Below are 19291 nucleotides of genomic sequence, written 5' to 3'. Positions count from 1 at the left end.
GAATACAGGGTGAACGGCGGTGAACCACGATGTTTTCCTGCGTTTAACGTGAAAAAATGTGTACACAATACAATAATAAATTTATAGGTACCTATATAATACGCGATATAACAAATCGCAATTGGAGATAAAACTTTTATAAGGTGGACCTCCTCAACGACGCTCACATATACACGTTATATATATATATAATATTATTATTAATATGTAGAGTATACGTAGTAATGCAATCGACTATATAAATATATAATATATAGAAATTCGAATCGAGGAATAATTAACATAATATTATAGGTTGGGGTCTATATAATGAAAGGAACCTCGGGATATCTACGATTTTTTTTTTTACTTTATGTCTATATACAACTTGAAAATATTAAGTACAAGGTATACATATTATATTTTCACTAAATAGTAGTGTTTTTTTTTTTCACTTAAAGGCTTAAATGGTTTTCAATCAGTACAATAATGAGTACGTATAGGTTATACATTATAATATTATTTTACATTCTCGTTTTACTAGTTATTATTTAATTATTTAATTTAATCAATTTAATATATGGGTATAGGTACAACGCGAAGTAGACTGCAAAAGTAGTTTTGATTATGTATAATAAACGGCACAGGTTAATTTCGTTAAAATTAATTAATTTATATATATGTATATAAAAAAAAAATTGTTTATACATTTTGCAGTAAATTACAAATTTGTAAACATTTAATTCGTTTTCCATTTTTTTAAATAGACAACTATCGTAATTTCGACCAAAGCGTCATTGATGTCAATAATATTGTTCACGTTTTTAAATCGACACATTAATAAATTAATGACTATTCATATGAAAAAATATTATACTGTCGTTGGCATTTTGCCGTTGGTTCCTCGAAAAACAGGTGGTTTTATTATACTATGGGAACGAAAAGGGTTTCAGCTGTATACTTCCGAGAAACCGTTTGAGACGCGAAAGCGCAACATCGCGTTTTAAATCGCGAATCGAATTTCACGTCTTTGCGAGTTGTGCAGGCGCGTAAGGCCGTTGGACTTGGGAGGCGTTGGTCGAGCGGTTCCTACAGCAGTTATAGCCGAATCGAGAAGAGAGGTACATTATGATTGTTATAAAATGTGATGATAATCGTCACATGCTCTGTACATTAGTCTGCTAATTATCATTTGCATACCTAGACAGTATTGTAATAGTAGTAACCGACCTCGACGTGGCGGTCTCGAGTGTAAAAGATAATGGCACAAAATTATTAAGTGCATATTATTGGTACACGAAATGTTCCGAATTGTCCGATACAATATATACCTATATAATAAACGTCAACTGTCTGTGGTATTTACGTTTTTTATTACATATATCTACCTACACGCGTGTTAAACGAACGAATTCACTTCCCGCGTACTCGTACAATATATGCATGTATTATATAATTTATGTACATGAACTACATCTCTAAATAAATCGTTTCGTACAGCCGCAGGAATGCATGTTTTTTTTAAATAAATCGCTACTATTGCTCCGAATATAGGTAGGTACTTTCCCTTCTGCTACCTCCGGACCCTCGCAATATATATAATATACTTATTATTTATAAAGTAATTTGTCGATTATTATTGATAAACGCGCCCGATAACGTCGTAAAACCCGCAGCTGTATATATAGGCGTATTATATGTGTATATTATTATTATAATGTACCTATATGGTAATAGTCGAGAGGGTATTTTTTTTTTCGTGTTTGTGATGAATCGTATTTCGTTTAATTTATATGGTCACAATATTGTAATAAATATCACGCCGGTTGGCCAGTCCCAGACGCTTATCTCGAACGAGTCTTATTATATATCGAAGCGTGAGTTCATATATATTATTACATGTACATATTATGGCCCGCGCCAAGGATAATAATTTATGCGTCGCCCGGGACTGGGATCGCGGTGTCGTGTGTATTGTATTAATATGTAGATCGTGTCCTATCGAAATTTTTCGACGAGAATTGATTTCGAATTCCTAAGTCATTACGGGCAATACACTACGACGACAAATAGAATCCGACGGGTGCTATATAGGTTCACTGCAATTGAAACAGAAACGCACATACCAATGTGTATGTATATTATATTATTATAATATTATATAATATACCTGATGCAGCACAGCTCGAGGCGCTACCACCGAGTGCCGCCGACTGCTTTGTATAAATAACAACGACAAACCTATAATATCATGTCGATAACATCTTAATATAATATTATGTGTAAATTATACTGATGCCCACGAAAATATCTATTGTGCACGAAATAGATTATATTATAATAATACATACGTACACGCGAACGGCTTAAATATTTTTCGCGCGTATCGTATAATAATAATTTTATAAAAAATATATATATAATGATTTACAATCGCGACGGGAGTGTAGATATATATAATAATATATCGTAGGGAGGCGGTTCTGATGGTTTTTTTTTTGTTGTTCTAAATCCGTACGCGGCTGCAAAAAGAAAAATACAAAAAACGTCTTTGGCGGCACTTTTGTGTCGCGCTGCGTATTATGCGTACAGAATATATATAATATTATCATATACATATATGTTTGTGTGTATACGCGGTTGCACTATGCAGAAGGCGCGTAAATATTACGGAGCGGCGGGTTCAACCATCATTCTATTGACGATTTTTTTTTTTCAATCGGGTCAGATTAGGTTATGATTTTTTATGAATCAAACAAACACAAAATATATTTGCTTATAGTTGCGTAAGATTAATATTTATTAATTACTTTAACCCTTTGCCAAAAGATGTAAAAAAATTTTCTTCATCGTGTAAAATTACGACAGTTTTCGCGCGTCCTATGTCACGGCTCACTCTTCGGGCTCGTGTTAAATAATATGTTCAAACGCATATTGAAAACACTCTTTCTTCACACACAGCGGTCTTCTTCAAAGGACCGCAGCCGCAACGTATGATAGGTACGTGTATATTATTCCGATTAATAATCGCGTAATATTATGATAAACACGCCATCGATATACTAAATTTCAATAATAAAACACATGCACGCACGTAGACATTCGTATACGAGAGAGATGCGTTATTTTAATAGTATGTACAATGTCATGTAATAATTCTCACGAGCCCGGGTATGTGTGCACGCGTTATGCCGTCATCATTGTCTGTTCATATTAGATTGGCGTGTGTGGGCCGATTTTAATATCATATCTCAGACGGTCCGACATTCCATATTATATCGTCACATTGCGGTACGACTTCTGGCGTGCCTTATAAATTATGCACGCATAATATATAATATTAAGTGATATAATATTATATTAGATATTATGTATACCTATATATATATAGGTAAGCGTAAATGCCGAAAAATGTTACTATGCGAAGTCTGTACCTCGTCACGCGCGCACGTATATTAATAATACGATCGGCGGACAACTTTCAAGTTTTCACAAAACAATGCAAACGCGTGTATATTGTACACGTACATTCTTACGCAAAGTATGTTTGTGCGGTGTACACGTTTTGTGACGGATTTTTTTTTTGGATCGTGCACTTGATTGATAAATTTGGCTTAAATGATAAATATAGTCTATGTATATGTGTATGTGTAGACACTGTAGACTGCTTATAACTTAAATAATTCACTGTATGTAGACGTTGTGATAGGCTTTAAATTAATGAGATTTTAAATAGAAATATGAGAATAGAAAATAATGCACATACATGAATAATATGACTGTATATACTCATATCTATTAAGTCAAATGCACATTTGGTGTTCTGCATACAGGCTACTGCCAATTTTTTTCTATTGCTTGTTAGAATAAGGCCTGCATATTAATGTATTCAGCGAATGAATTTTTTATTATTTTTTTTTCATAGATCATATTTCACGAATACTTATTTTAATGGCGGCGTTTATTTTTAATTTCATATTCTGATGATAATTAAAATAGTTTTCTCTTTCAAAATGTTGGTAACATACAAACATAACGAACAGTAAATGTTGCTGTTGCATGCAGAATATGAACATTAAACATTTTAAACGAAGTAGTAGTGCGATGACTGAAGATATTCGCCAATTTTCGCTCACATATTTATTATATATAATAGATTAAATATGTTAAATGTTTATAAATAATAAACTATATTAGTCTGATGTTTGATTTGTATAAACATCAATTTAAGAATATACAATTTTGGAGTACGATGAAACGTTTCTAATTCACTTAAAAAAAAAAAAAAATCGTGTATTTAAAAAAAATGCAGTAGTTTTTTTTTATTAGCTTTTGTAGATGTGCACTTAAAATCGTAAAAAAAAAGAAAAAACTAAAAATATGAAAATTGACTGATAAAATAATAATATAATACATGTGTTAAAAAATCGAAAATCTACAGTTTGTCACGACCCCCGATCGTGCAGCAGTCTGCATGAGAATAATATATTATAAATAAGTCTTCTGTTCACCAATACGATGTATATATATAATAATAATAATAATTCCTGTCGGAAAAATCTGTTATCCTACTATTATATCGTAATGGTGGTTACGCCATATAACCGAAATGATCACATCGGATCCTACGCGATATACCATCGTGTACACAATAAATACATATTATAATAGGTAGGTACCATTTTAGTAATACATAATAAATCCGTCCACGCGGCAATTTTATTTAGCACTTTCACTCATTTTATTCTTATATATACATCGCATTATATTATGAAGTCATTACAATACGCCTAATGTCGTGTTCAACGACATAGCCGATCGATCTTATCAGTATTTTCTATACTCTTTCGACTTTTTCACGATCCGCGATAGCTGACTTCGTATACTCACAATGTGCATATTATTACATGTAGGTATATATTATTATAAGGTACCTACGCTATAAACCGCGGTTGCCGGCATCTCATCCGGTCACATTGTCGTCTCGTATAAATACAGGGTGTATCGGGATGATACGATAAAATTCAAATATGTAAATTTTAGCACGGTTAAATTTTCAAATCCTCCAGCTTCCTACACCCTACATATTCCTTATTATATAACTACATAAAAAATCGTATCTTGCTAGATCTTATAAGCACGCATAATAGTATTAATCGGCATAATATAATATATTATTATGCGTACTACGTAAGCAACACGACAATTATTATAATACAAACGTATTTATATAATTTCATTATTTTCGTGCAAAGGAGTATTATTGTTATATAAAATACCTATATATAATATTGTCATTTAGACGTCAAATACGATTACACGAATTATGTATCTATACTTATTATTTATATATTATTATTATCATCAGAAATATTAGACGTCTGTATAATAATTATAATATTATAGTGTACAATGGCGATAATCCATAGACCATAATATACACCTATAATGTATAAAGTCTGTTGCCGTGTATAACGTTGGTGTTCCTATATAATATACTGATTCGTATATAATTTTATGGTGGGCAACCTCCGACGCACCCGTTCACGACGGTTCTACGTAATACGTATACATACATTACACGGTAAATGCGATTATTTATCAGAGGCGAGTGTTCGAAAGACTACCGTAAACATTTTTCAAATGCATAATTATCGCATCGAGCCCCGAAGGTTTCTGATCCCAAAAACATGAATAATGGCGTTTTTTTATTTTATTTATTATTTTTTATAATATTTACGACACGCGCGAGTTTCCTCGTTCGTTTGTGACAAGGTCGACCAGCCCTTTACGTATAACACGTATGAAATATATCATATTATAAACATATGTACATTGACACCATTATAATTATGGGTTTGGACGTGTCGCTGAACGGGGTACACCTCCTCTTGTTTACCTCCGTTGTAGCTACAGTTACCGGAAACAGGAAATCAATGAGACCGTTATTTTCTATAAGTCACCACCGTCCGTCGGGGTTCAGGATGTATAACGATATATTCTTTTAATGTTTTTCCTGGGACCCTATATTATGATGGAGAGAGGTGACTGAATTTCTTGAAAGCGTCGTTTATACTTAGAACATAAACAGTACCTACCTAGTAATATTATTTGTACTTGAAAAGTTTAAAAAATAAACTTATCATTAAATAAAAGACATAAATTTTGCAGTTGGTAAATATTCAATATTTTAAGTTACAATCTTGATTTTCATTACTCTTTGTGTAAAATTAAAACTAATTATCACAATTCGCGAGTCAAAACAATTAAAAACGTTAAAATAAAAGGTCAACTAAAAATTATTTTATTTTATTTTAATCTTCGTGAGACTCTTTAGTCCTACTGTATTTTATAATTTATAATAGGAAAATATTTCAAGACTCAAGATAACAATTTTTGAGAATATAAAATTGTGGTAACAAATAGAACAAATAGCAGTGTTTATGCATTTGAAAACAGTTATGCTGTTCTATTTTATGCGTCAGTGTTTAAACAAGAACAGTTTTATACCATTATTTAACCTTCATGAATTTTATAATATATGTATTATATGACGTTAGTAAAAAATAATTACGGGTTTATAGTCATTCTGAATTTAAGAATATACAATTGTAACATATTATCTCTCAAGTGGATTATATACACTTGAAAACTAAAAATAAATAACCGAATTTTACTTTGTAATTAAGTACTTTAGTTGATACTTTTCTCAATTAAGATAATGTTTCAACTATTTTTTCACGAGACATCATAATATGACATTTTAAATTATGTTAAGAATAAAATACCAAATAGGTAAATTATAATGAAAATCTTGAGTTTTTTTGTAATAGTCGATCTAAAATGTGTAAGTAATAGATGATAATTGATAAAAAAAGTGTAATATTAATATTGTTTTTTATAGCTAGAAAAATACTAACAGAATTAAAATATAAGTTATGAAATTTAAATGAAGGGTCTTTTTTATTATCCCCATAGGGATTGTTTTGAATTTCCAAATACATTTAACATTTTAAACAACTATTACTATTTAATTATTTCATAAAACTGGATTAAAAGAAAAAATCTGCTGAAAGTGAGCGACTCTCGCTTTTGTTGATGTAGTATTCTTTTTGTGATGAGCAAAGTGCGAAAACGGGGAGAAAAAATAAAGTCGTTGTCGTAAAAAATTCATAAAAATGTACCCAACTTTAATATAGACACTTCCTTCGGCCGGTGGGAGTAAACCGCCGTTTCCCGCTATTAATTCTATTATTGCGTCAACGGTTAGTTCAGTGATTTTTAATATGATAAACCTTTTAAAAAAAAAATGATGATAAAATACATCATTTCGCATACAGACAGCTTATGCATTTAAAATTTAACCGTTTTAGCAAAGATTTGACGCCCCTTCTCTGATGATTACGATGTATACATATAATATCATGGTTAATAATATAGAACACAGTGATATAGCTTGACGCGAAAAACGCATTAAGTATCCAATGGAATAATGGGCAATGAGATGTGCTGCAACACGATTGCATTAGGATTAAAAGCTTGGATATTATATATATTTCTGTAGTATGTAATATTACTACCATCATCCATGTTTTTAGATTAATAAGTGTACCTATTTTTTTTTTAAGATAAATATTATTAAATTATTTAGTTACATAATGTTATGAAACTTCAAATATTTTAAAAATGATATTCATAGACAGCAAAGAGTCGAATTTCACTTAAATTTTTTTTTAAATATTTAAGTTTATTAATTTATTGACTGATAAATTTTATTGTTTAAAAACTTTTCAAGATAGTATTTTATAGCTTTACACTATATTTTAAACTATGTTCTCTTGCCAAAAATGTTATGCAAATTCAATCACACTTTTTCTTAGTGTAGATACGTTTAGCAAACGTATAATATTATGGAATTTAGAAAAAGTAAATTTATTGATATTGGCGTAGTAGACGAATATATTATGTCGAAACTACAGATTAATAATTTATTATTATAGGTAATACTGTATTAAGCTCAGTCATTTTTAATTTAATATTTTTAGTATGATTGTAATTATATACATTAAGCAAAATAATAATATGTTTGCATAAGTATGTATATGAGCGTTAGTTGTTCCATTAAAAAAATTTGCAATTTATTCACCAATAAAATTCATATTCTATAACTGCAGTATTAAATAAAAAATAAGCGTACACCGAGACGACCGTGTTTTTTATTAAATATATTTGGTACAGAACCAACGAACCGATACTTCAAACATTAGGTAGGTACCGTTTATAAGATATACATCGACCGTCTTTTTAAAATCAAAAATACAACTATGCACAAAATAAAATAAATGAATTAATAATAATCACTAAAAAAATAATGTATTTAGATATTATAAAATGTTAGATACATCGGAAAGGACACATAATAATAATGATAATATACTGATAAATATATGTCAAAAGTAATGATAATCAACAGAAATATCTCCGAGCGGTAATAAACTCCAAAATACGAGTAGATAAAGGACGGCGATTGTTGGTAGATCGATTAACCATCTGAATAGACGAGGATAGTATAATATATCGAAGAGTCAACGATGGATAATATATTATGAGTAGCGAACATATACCATAAATATATAGGTATATAATATAATGTCCATTATTAATGTGCGTGGTAGTAGCACATAATACACGTGAAACTAATAACTCTGTAACCGTCAATTTTTGGATAGTAATATTATGTACATAATGGAGCGCAATGATGAATCATTATTTTTTGATAAAATAAAATTGAAAATCAAAACTACCCAATCTGTACACCCATGTAATATTATAAAGGAAATCGTAATGAAAATTCATAATTTATAGTAGTATCCACTATATTATTTAGTTGTAAGATACGAGAGATCAAGATTTTTTTTTAAAAAAAGACAACCTGCCAATTAGTGTTTGCAAAGCAGCACATTTAGTTATTGAAATTTTAAACGAAATAATAATAATAATTGGACTTGACAAATTATAGTTAATACTGATCATACAACACAAAATTTGTGTTATTTATACGATTAACGTTGATACATAGTAATTTACTTCAGGTGACGTGCTATTGCCTATTACACGTTGAAAATTAGTAAAACTCTACAAATTTATTGTTATTAACATAATTTCATAAAATCACACATCTATAACATTCGAACCGAAATGAAAAAATTATTTATAAAAATCACGTTTATTAGCATTATACATAGGTACTATTATAGAAATTATAGTATATTATACAAAAAAATTATTTAAATTTTAATGTAATATAAATAGATGGGTACTCGTAGAAACGACCTATTATAAACTTATCCTATTTGAGGCAATGTCGCCTTAGTTAAAAAAAAAAAAACTTTTCAAACACTCGTTTATGAGCACGGTTGCGGTGGGAATCATATTTCACCCCAACATTTTTCCATACAATAAATTCAAACAATGACCTTTATTCTCCCTCGGTGGAAATAGTCATTCGGCATGAAATACGGGTGTTTACGTATAACGCGCGACATAAACATCCTCGCAAAAGCGATTTTACACATAATGAACTGAATACGCCAACGGATATGCCAAAGCAATCAAATGCGGATTTTCAGTGTCAGTGTATATGTATATATGTATATGGTTTCGCTCGGGGCATAGACGATTTTCCTGAAATTGTTACGATAGGTGTCCCTTCAGCAGTACAGCGGTATCGAATATACAAGTTACGAGTCAAAGTCTATTTTAATCGACATGCGACAAAAAAAAAAAAAAAAGTTCATGTCAAACGTTATAAATAATTTCGAATAATTTTTTTAGTGGCAAATTAACAACAATGTTTAATTTTAATGATCACTTAAAACAAAAACATGGGACTCTTTGACGATGCTACAATATAATATTGTAGTGAATATTAATTCCAAAATAATTTTAGGGCGCACGTTTTTTTTTTTTATATCATTTATGTGTCATCACTCATCGAATACAACTCAATGACGTCATGTAATTTCAGGAAAGCCAAATTTATTCATGGTAAAAAAAATATAGCTTGTTCGTAAACGTATCAATTAATGTAATGTACATAATATGATCTTTGTGGTATTTCAACTGCAAGGAACACGTAAGTATAATTTTGTACAAACAAAAGTATATAATTACAAATAACAATAAATTGAAGGCTGCTTCACTATAGTTTTACGGTAAGTACTATAAAATATGTGTTACTTGATAAAATAGGTATTATTAAAATCACTTATAATTTTGTTCACTTTATGGAAAATTAAATAACTAACGTAAAAAAACTTCTTTAAAAATAATAGTTTTCTTTTAATATTTGTCCACTCCCGGAAATTGTTTTATAAAAATAATATTATGTATAATAAAACGTAGGCATAAATAAGAACTATTACTTGGCTATTTTTTTTTTTTGCATTAATATTCAATATACGAGTTTATACGATTATATATAGAAGTCCATTGTTCATCGAGTATAATCAAAAAAAAAAAAAAATGTTCACTATTGAATAAAAATGTTGTTGATTCTTTTCTATTATAATTGGGGTTTATTATACTAAAAATTCTTTAGATTTTAAAATAATTTTTAATTAAAATCCTAGATTTTAATAGTGTTTATGCAGTTATCGGACATATAATATATTTAATATACGAGTACTAATATTATGGTATATATAGTTGCTAGAAATACAACTGGTTTTTTAAAAAAATCTGATGGCCTGAAGCTTATTATTTAAAAACGAAATGTATTGCAATATTTCAGCTATATGTGAATATTGTATGAAACCCTGAAAGTATCGTTAATAAATTTAAATTATTTACTAAAAAAATGTTTTTAATTTATATTGTAATTTTAAATTCAAAACAAAATAACATTGTTATGAAAATATAAATTTTAAACTGTCTCGTTGAATCATAATGAATACATTTACCTAATTTTCTATGTGAATATTATAGCTAACGAAGTGTGAATACTATTTATTATTGTATAATTTCTTTATAAATAAACAGCTTAGTTTGAAATTGCTCAACCCGTACATTTCAATGGGCACGTATTTTATTTTATTAATTTGAATATCATAAAAATGTGTTATTATTATGATGAAAAAAATCTGTACACCTAAAACCAAGAGTATTGCTTTTAAAAACAAATTACACAGTATATTATAAATATACGGGAAATAGCTATCTATTACATATCTACCTATGTAGGTACAAGTTAGATACAATGTTAATTAAACTGCACAGTGACTCATTTTAAATAAAATATATAAAACGTGTTCAGTGGAGGGTAATAAATTTACTTACTATTCTACTTGTTCATAAATTTAAAAATAAATATGTAAAATGTAAAAGAATATTTTATTAATAATAAATAATGATTTTAAGTAGATAAAATTATTTATAAATTTATTCTTATAAATTGATATCAATTTATGCTAATACAGGTTTAATAATTATTGTTTTCGAATAAGAGCAAATATTATAGTGAAATATTATTAAAGTTTTTAATATCCTAAATGTCCTTACCACTATTTGGTAAGGTTATAACCAGCTTTAGAAAATTTTTTCCAAAAATTAGAAATGTTGTCAAATATATTGTAACACTTATCTAACAGGTTTTGATCAATTCACTGCCTTTCAAAATACGTTGAGTATTTGGGTAGGTGTTTTTATTCCCCTTTTTGTTTCACACAAAAAGATAAATTATTTTTTTTTTCAAATCAAAATATTCCGTTTGGAATAATATAACAGTATAGTGTTAAATATTTTAAAGAGATTATAATAGTGTAACATACCCAAATAATGTCGTCTATTTTAATTAGATTTATACTTGATAAATACAACTACTATCCTATTTAAATTAAGATAAAAATGTATATTGACTATTTGTATTTGATTAGGTATTACAATTTTAATAATCCTAGTATTAAAAAGGGAGTGTTTTTTTATATCGACTGAGAAGTTCCGACATACACCTATTATTACATAATATTTGTATAATGAATCATACATTATTGAATAGATTTATATTTAATGATAAATTACTATCTGCTATCTGTAATCAAGCTATGTTTTGTCATTGCTTTTCAATTACTTTTGAGATCAAATCGCATTTAAAAGTTTTTTGTTTTCTATAAATTAATTATCTTTCATAAGATATAAAACTTGATGAATTGAGGAAAATGTAGCAAAACTTTTGATAGTTTATAATTTATATATATGATGTTGACCTTTAAAATACAAGTTGATATGATTTAATATTAAATGTACTAGAATGACTGATGCGGTAAGATCTTGAGAGTATTTAATGTCTAGGTTTTAGTAATAAATATTATTTGATTATTTGTCAGTTTGGTGAAATAAGAATATGATTTTAGAGATTATTATCAAAGAAGGTTCATTGTACATCAGAGGATGTTGGTGTCTAGTATATATCCTTTGAGAACAAACGCCGCTAGAGACGATAAAAATTACCTTAATATAGTACATATTATAAATAATTATTAATATTATTTTATATTATATTACAATTTTTAATTACTAATTTTAACCAACTTGTGTGTTTTCTATTAAGATTTTATATGGAGTAACAAAATGTTAATTATAATGATAATAATATGATAATTATTATTACACAGTATAAATACCAATAAAATTCTTGAACGTCTGATTATTATTTGTATTATCATTACCTATGTCCTTAGGTAATGAGATCAATGCAAAAATGAGAACATTGTTAAAATTTGAAATTTTTACCATTTTTGTTATATTTGTATATATATATATAAAAAATGCCAAATGTCATTTATTGTGTTTCTATTAAACAAATAAAATACGTATACCAATGACATAATTCACATACCTATACAACAACAGGAAATGATTAATTTTATTGGTACTCATATTTGAAGTATTTCATATTTTTCCCCAGTTTAAGTCAATAAATCAATAAGATAAATATATTTTTATTTAGAATAAATCGTGGACAAGGTTGACATTGGGAAATCGATAGTCAAGATTTCCAGAAAAACTAATTAATTCATCGGAGCATTGCGAATGGTTAGAATACCAAAAAAGAATTCATTATATTTATTAATATCTTATACATTTTTCATGAAACTACACACATGGGTCACTTAAATTTTTTACTTGAATCTTTTTCTTGATATTAATATTTCATTCATCATTACCACATGAAAGACGAAACGGGTTTTCGTTTTTGTCAAACGTTCCAGTGATTTATACGATTGTATGATGTATATAAGTTTTCTTTGATGAAAATGAGAACCGAGAATTATTACAAACGAAATAAAAAAAGTAGCTCGTACCTACAAGAAAGGTATATTAAAATATTTCAATTTTGAATTATAAATATCAAATTTATATAATAAATTATTTTGAGGCCTTCAAAAAATAAAATCTTTTGTTTACTTATATTTATAAGTTTATAATTATAACTAAACACTTAGAAATCATTTGAATAATTCATATACTATGTCGCTTTACTTGTATATTTGTGTATTTATTTAACATTTTAAATGAGCTCTTGTAAATATTTTTATGTTTGTTAACACATAATTCGGTTTTTCAACAATGTTTTAAAAATTATCTAAAGGGTGAAATTTGACTAGGGGCACGGACTCTTTTGCTTAAATTGATAAAAGGTTTGGAAGTTTTCAAAACAAAATTGTTACTTTCGTTTTGTAGAAATATATTCATATGTGGTGTTCTAAAAAAACTAGTTTATAAGTTACATTACTGTAACTACGTATACGTGTATAGAAAATTGATAGAATATTATTTTTTTAGTTATTTATGTCTGGTACCTAAATGATTATTGATTTGGCGTGCTGTCGGTCGACGGTCGGCTATTATAGCAAATTATTATACGATATACCTATCTACATTTATTATTATTTTTTTTTTAATACTAAACATAAGGTTTATATATACACTGCAAACACTGATACATTATACCAAAATAGTATAATATGTTTTAATATTTAATTGAGTTAATGGAACAGTAATTTGTTGCAATTCAACACATTTAAAAAACTGTGCCATCAAAACTAAAGAATGTCAACATAATTGGTATAAAATAATATACATTTATTTATCAGTATTTGCTCGTGTCTTATTGACAACATTTCTAAGGGAAAAAATGCAAACGTGTTCGGATGTATTTTATCTTACAACGTTACTGGTATAAGTTTTAAAGAATATTATGTTATGATGTTTAAAATAAATATTAAGCTGTAATCGTTGAATTCGATTTCATGCTATAAAAATTAATTTCACTATTCGGTAAAAAGTAGTAATGTAGCGCATTTTATATAGACATTAACATCTTGCTTCAGTATAGTTTACCGTTAGTTTAAACGGTGTTCATTCGAATTTAAAAAGAATAAAAAAATACTTTAAGAAATCCATTTCATATTTCTCTTGGAGATCATCCTGTATGACAATATATCATAAGCAAAACCAGAAATTTTCGCGACAAAATTCTGGAATACAAAGACTAAAGTTTACCCGGGATTCGTTTTTTATTATTTTCAACACAGCATAAGTAGTCTTTTCGCAAAAAGTATATTATAATATACATGTAAATCATTTTGTTTGTTTTATGGGTGTATTCTTGTATAAATTATTATATATAATACATTTAATACCTCATTTTAAAGAGGTTTTTTTTTTTTTTTTAATACTAGTTTGAATTAAATAATAATTGGGAGCGAAATTGGTAAAATTATGAAATATTAATGATTAACCTTGGTTTACATATTTCTATAAATAAAAACATTAAACATACATAAATTATATTATATATATAGATAGTAGACTTGTGTATAATTTTACTGTTTTATTCATAATCTATTAAAGATCCACGGCCTCTCATTGTTAATATCACCGGTGAATTTAAAATCATTATTCAATGTATTATACAGATGAGTACAGTATCAGACATCGTACAACGATATACCGTCGGACCTAACTTAACCTAGCACAGTCGGCGATTATGTCATTAAGATCGATTATATAAATACCAAAATGTGTTCTCCAAACATTTATCTGCAATTAATCACAACGTTTCACAGTCAATCTGTCACGGTGAGATATACATCAATGTTATTATTATGAGTTTGAGTTTATGTTTTAATTTTCTTTTCCCAAATTTTCATTTTACATATTATTACGACTACGGCCTACTAACCCGCAAGTAATAAACACACGTACATTTGCGCCACCCAAGTCGATACTTTAATTCGTAATTAATATCGATATTTTTAGACAAAAAAAAAAAAATACGAAGGTACCTAATATGTATTAATAATATCAATCATTTCATACCGTATCGATATAATGATCTTGAAATCCGCGATATAGATATAATATCGTAAAATTATTGCAATCACTATGTATTATTATTTAAAAATAGATATTAAATCATTATTTCAAAATTAAATAAAACTGCTATAAATTACATTTACATGGATAACTGACATTGCGGATAACTATTGCAAGTCGCGAATAAAAATTCTCAAACGTACGATAGGTATACGCGGACATAAGGAGTATAACATCAAAATGGGTCACTAAAAACATTTTTTCATGCTGCCAATTTCGATCTATATACGCGACCAGTCAATAACCCGTTCGTTAATTGCCATCATATCATGTGATGACTGATTATATATATATACATCCGTCGTGTGTGTATATATTACACGCGGAATCCCATTAGAATTTTAATAGGTATCCTAGCCAAAATACCGTGAACACAACAATATAAACCGCCGCGACGCATACGTTCGAAAAGCTCCCCTTGTTCCCCGTCTATTATTTAGATTATCGCCGTTCTTACCAAGAAAGTTTAGTAATAAACTGGACCTTTTTTTTCCGCGTGTATACCCCGTCATGAAATCGATCAACTGTCGGAGATAAAATATTACGCGCACGGTTTTAAACGAGGCACACCGATGGTATATAATATAAATGATACGAGTACCTATATAGAATATATGTATAATTATAATACGTTTTGTAGATATTTGAAATAGTTAAGGCGATGTTGGTCACGACCAAGTAATGTATTTGCTTGTCTTTGCAACATTATGTAAATAAATAGATGTAAACTATAGTCAGGACACGTGAATATGTAATATAATATATATATATATATATATATAAATGTGTGTGACACTTATAATAGCAACTTCATTACGTTACTTTCATTTCAATAAAAACGATAAGATAGTGGATATTTAAATAACATCGGGTTGTTGTTGTTTTAAATTTTCATCTATTTTTCCATCGAACACTATTTACGCGTTAACAATACCTAGCTTGTTTGTCTCGAGTAACTATATACAATATAGATCCAATAATACTATACGCTTAAAACATTACAAATAATAAAACATAACTAATAGAATAAAAAAATATACTACCTAATGAAAGTCCTCCCATCAATTGATAGCCACCCTGTATTTTTATAAACGTATATCAATTTGATTAATATTTTATCATACTATTAGTGTACTAGTATACAATGTTTTATTTATATTTTAATAAAATAAAAAAGCTATCCAGATATGTTTTATAGCATATACTGTCAAACCAGAAAATTAGTACGAAAAATGAATAGTTAAAATACTATTATAGTTCAGATGTACTGTAATTATATGAGAAATGCGCATGGATAACAATCTAACGAAGATTAATACCATATATAAGCTGATGTTATTACTATTATTTAACCGTTTAACTATCGTGATTTCATAACATTAAAATTTCAATAATATTTTAATAGCTGAATCACAAGACTTTCCCTTAATCTACGTACACGTGAATATGGTATAAAATTCAGGTAAAACAATAAGATGGGCGTGTACATAGAATGAGGTTAAGGGTGCAGAGGGTAAACAAACTAAAAGACAAAAAGGGTTAAGAGTTCCAAGGGTATTTGAAGTGGATATATGATGTGCACTTGTGAAATGCGTAAAATGGCTTTTAAAATATGGCGACAAAGATGTAGAATATATATTAAAAGGTCTATTAATGTATGACAAGCACTTTACAGAGCTTGACAATTTGCAAATTTGCAATAAGTAATAACTATTATGAGTGTTCGATTAGAAAAGTATTGGTTTTGATCACACAATTATACATCAACATGTAGTTAAAATAATTTAAGTTGTCATAGAAGCAGACGAGGCTGAAAACATCATAACACAAGTTTCATATAGTGTTAAAATGTATTCACAATAGTAATATTCGTAAATCTTGAGCGGTATTCGTAACTTTATGACATGCACTGAAAGGTCCCTTTACATATTTTATGGAAATGATTCTATACAGAACACATAGGTAAAAACATATACATATGAAATCTTTAGCTTCATCACTGATCTTTTGTTCACATTGTAGTTGGGAAAAATGAATATAAATATGAACAATTTACTATTTAGTCTGGGTATAAAATATACATACACGTTCAAACCTCTTGAAAAAGCTAATGATTTAACTGTATCTATTATTCATTATTATTAATAATCGGTTGGCCAGAAGTGGCAAGTCTGTTTTATTTTTAATCATGGAACAAGAAACGGCAATTTCAATATGCTAAATTATTCACTTTTTCTTAATGACGTGAGTAACGCCCGCCTGGACAGACAAAGATATGTATCGTCGGCCGTTTATTTCGAACTATTAACGAAGATATTGATAATTTATTTTATTTTTGAATTTATCTTTGTGGTCGCTGGTTGGGAATCCGTAAAAGTGTTTTAGTTATTTAAATTATTGTGGATTTACAAGCCGCCAAATGATATTTTTAATCTTGGCTACAAAGCATGTGTAGGCTGAAGGCCAATTTTAACATTACTCATAAATACGAATCTATACGATAAGAAAATACAATATTTATACGTTTACGTGATTTAATTTTTAGAAAAAAACGTCAATTTTTCTAAATAGCAGTCCGGATTACAATTGATATAAAAAAAATAATAATAATGCATATAGGTTCGTTTTAACTGTATAGATGATGATGATTATGATGTACCAATTAATTGAATTGTTTAAAAGCAAACTTACTAGTGCCTTTAAGAAAGCGTTTGGATAGCGCAAGGAGGCGCCGGAGGTAAAGTCGAATTCGATTTAGGCCCGAGAAAATAATAAAGAAAAAAGACAATATTTCGTAGGTACCACATAGAAAGTTACATTTTATTGGCTATCTAATGGCGCTTCAGGGTACCTACGTCATACAAAAGTTATTAGATTTTCGTGTATACACACGCACACATATACAGAGAGCGTCACACAAATAACGCAATTATAACTTGGGCCACCCATACTGCTTTGGTCGCTATAGGTATTATAAGTAAATTCGAAATAATCAAAATTAATTAATATATTAATCAGCCTTTGTGTCACATAGGTTCATCATATATTTAATGCATTTAAATTACACCAACACTAAAAATTATATTTATTTATAATTGAAACCTACCTATATATATATATATTTAATATGTAAAATAAATACTATACGTTCAATATTGTAAAATGAAAAAATTTTACTGACCCATTTTTGAAAACTTTAATCGTTATCATAGCGATTAAAAATATTGTAAAGTTATTTAATTTAAATTGACAATAATTTAAACTACAGCTCTAATGTTTTATTATTGAAATAATGTTTACACATACAGTGAAATTTACGAAAAATTATTTTAACGAGTTTGGCTAGTCGTTCATTATCGTTGATAAGTATAGAACTCTCAATAAATCTCGACAATAATCACCTACAGTAATGTTGATGGTGATGTTGCCAAAAAAAAAAAATAACTAACGCAAAACTGCGTACCTTCTTTTCATACGAGTAATGTATACCTTTAAATGTTATACAAAATGTAATAAGTCCTAAATGGTTTGTACGTAAAAATTTGATCTGTTGTTTAAATTGGATACTTATTATTTATGATTATAAAAGATTTATAAGTAGGCCGATAATACTAAAAGTTAAAATTAAATTAAAATAATTTAATATCAGAACTAAAACTATACCTAATACAATATAACATAAGTATAAATATCAAAGGTATAAACTATTTTTCAAACTTATATTAATATAGGTTACACATTAATATAATAAAATAAGTAAAATAAGTAGGAATAGAAGAATAAAAAAAGTAAAAATAAACATATCTTAACTTAAAATGTAAGTTTAACTACGAAAGTTCGATAACAACCGATATATTATCAAGAATACTAATTT

At 28.0% G+C, this 19291-nt stretch overlaps 1 protein-coding gene across 7 annotated transcripts in view; it reads right to left on the bottom strand.

The window, feature by feature from the left end:
* LOC114124910 (basement membrane-specific heparan sulfate proteoglycan core protein-like) overlaps positions 1-19291 on the bottom strand; it is a 162174-nt gene that overhangs the window by 51578 nt on the left and 91305 nt on the right. The window lies entirely within an intron of this gene.

This window comes from Aphis gossypii, chromosome 1 (assembly GCF_020184175.1).
Source record: "Aphis gossypii isolate Hap1 chromosome 1, ASM2018417v2, whole genome shotgun sequence".
NCBI classification, from domain to species: domain Eukaryota; kingdom Metazoa; phylum Arthropoda; class Insecta; order Hemiptera; family Aphididae; genus Aphis; species Aphis gossypii.
Note: the sequence above shows the minus strand (reverse complement) of the source record. Positions and strands in the feature narration are given on the sequence as shown.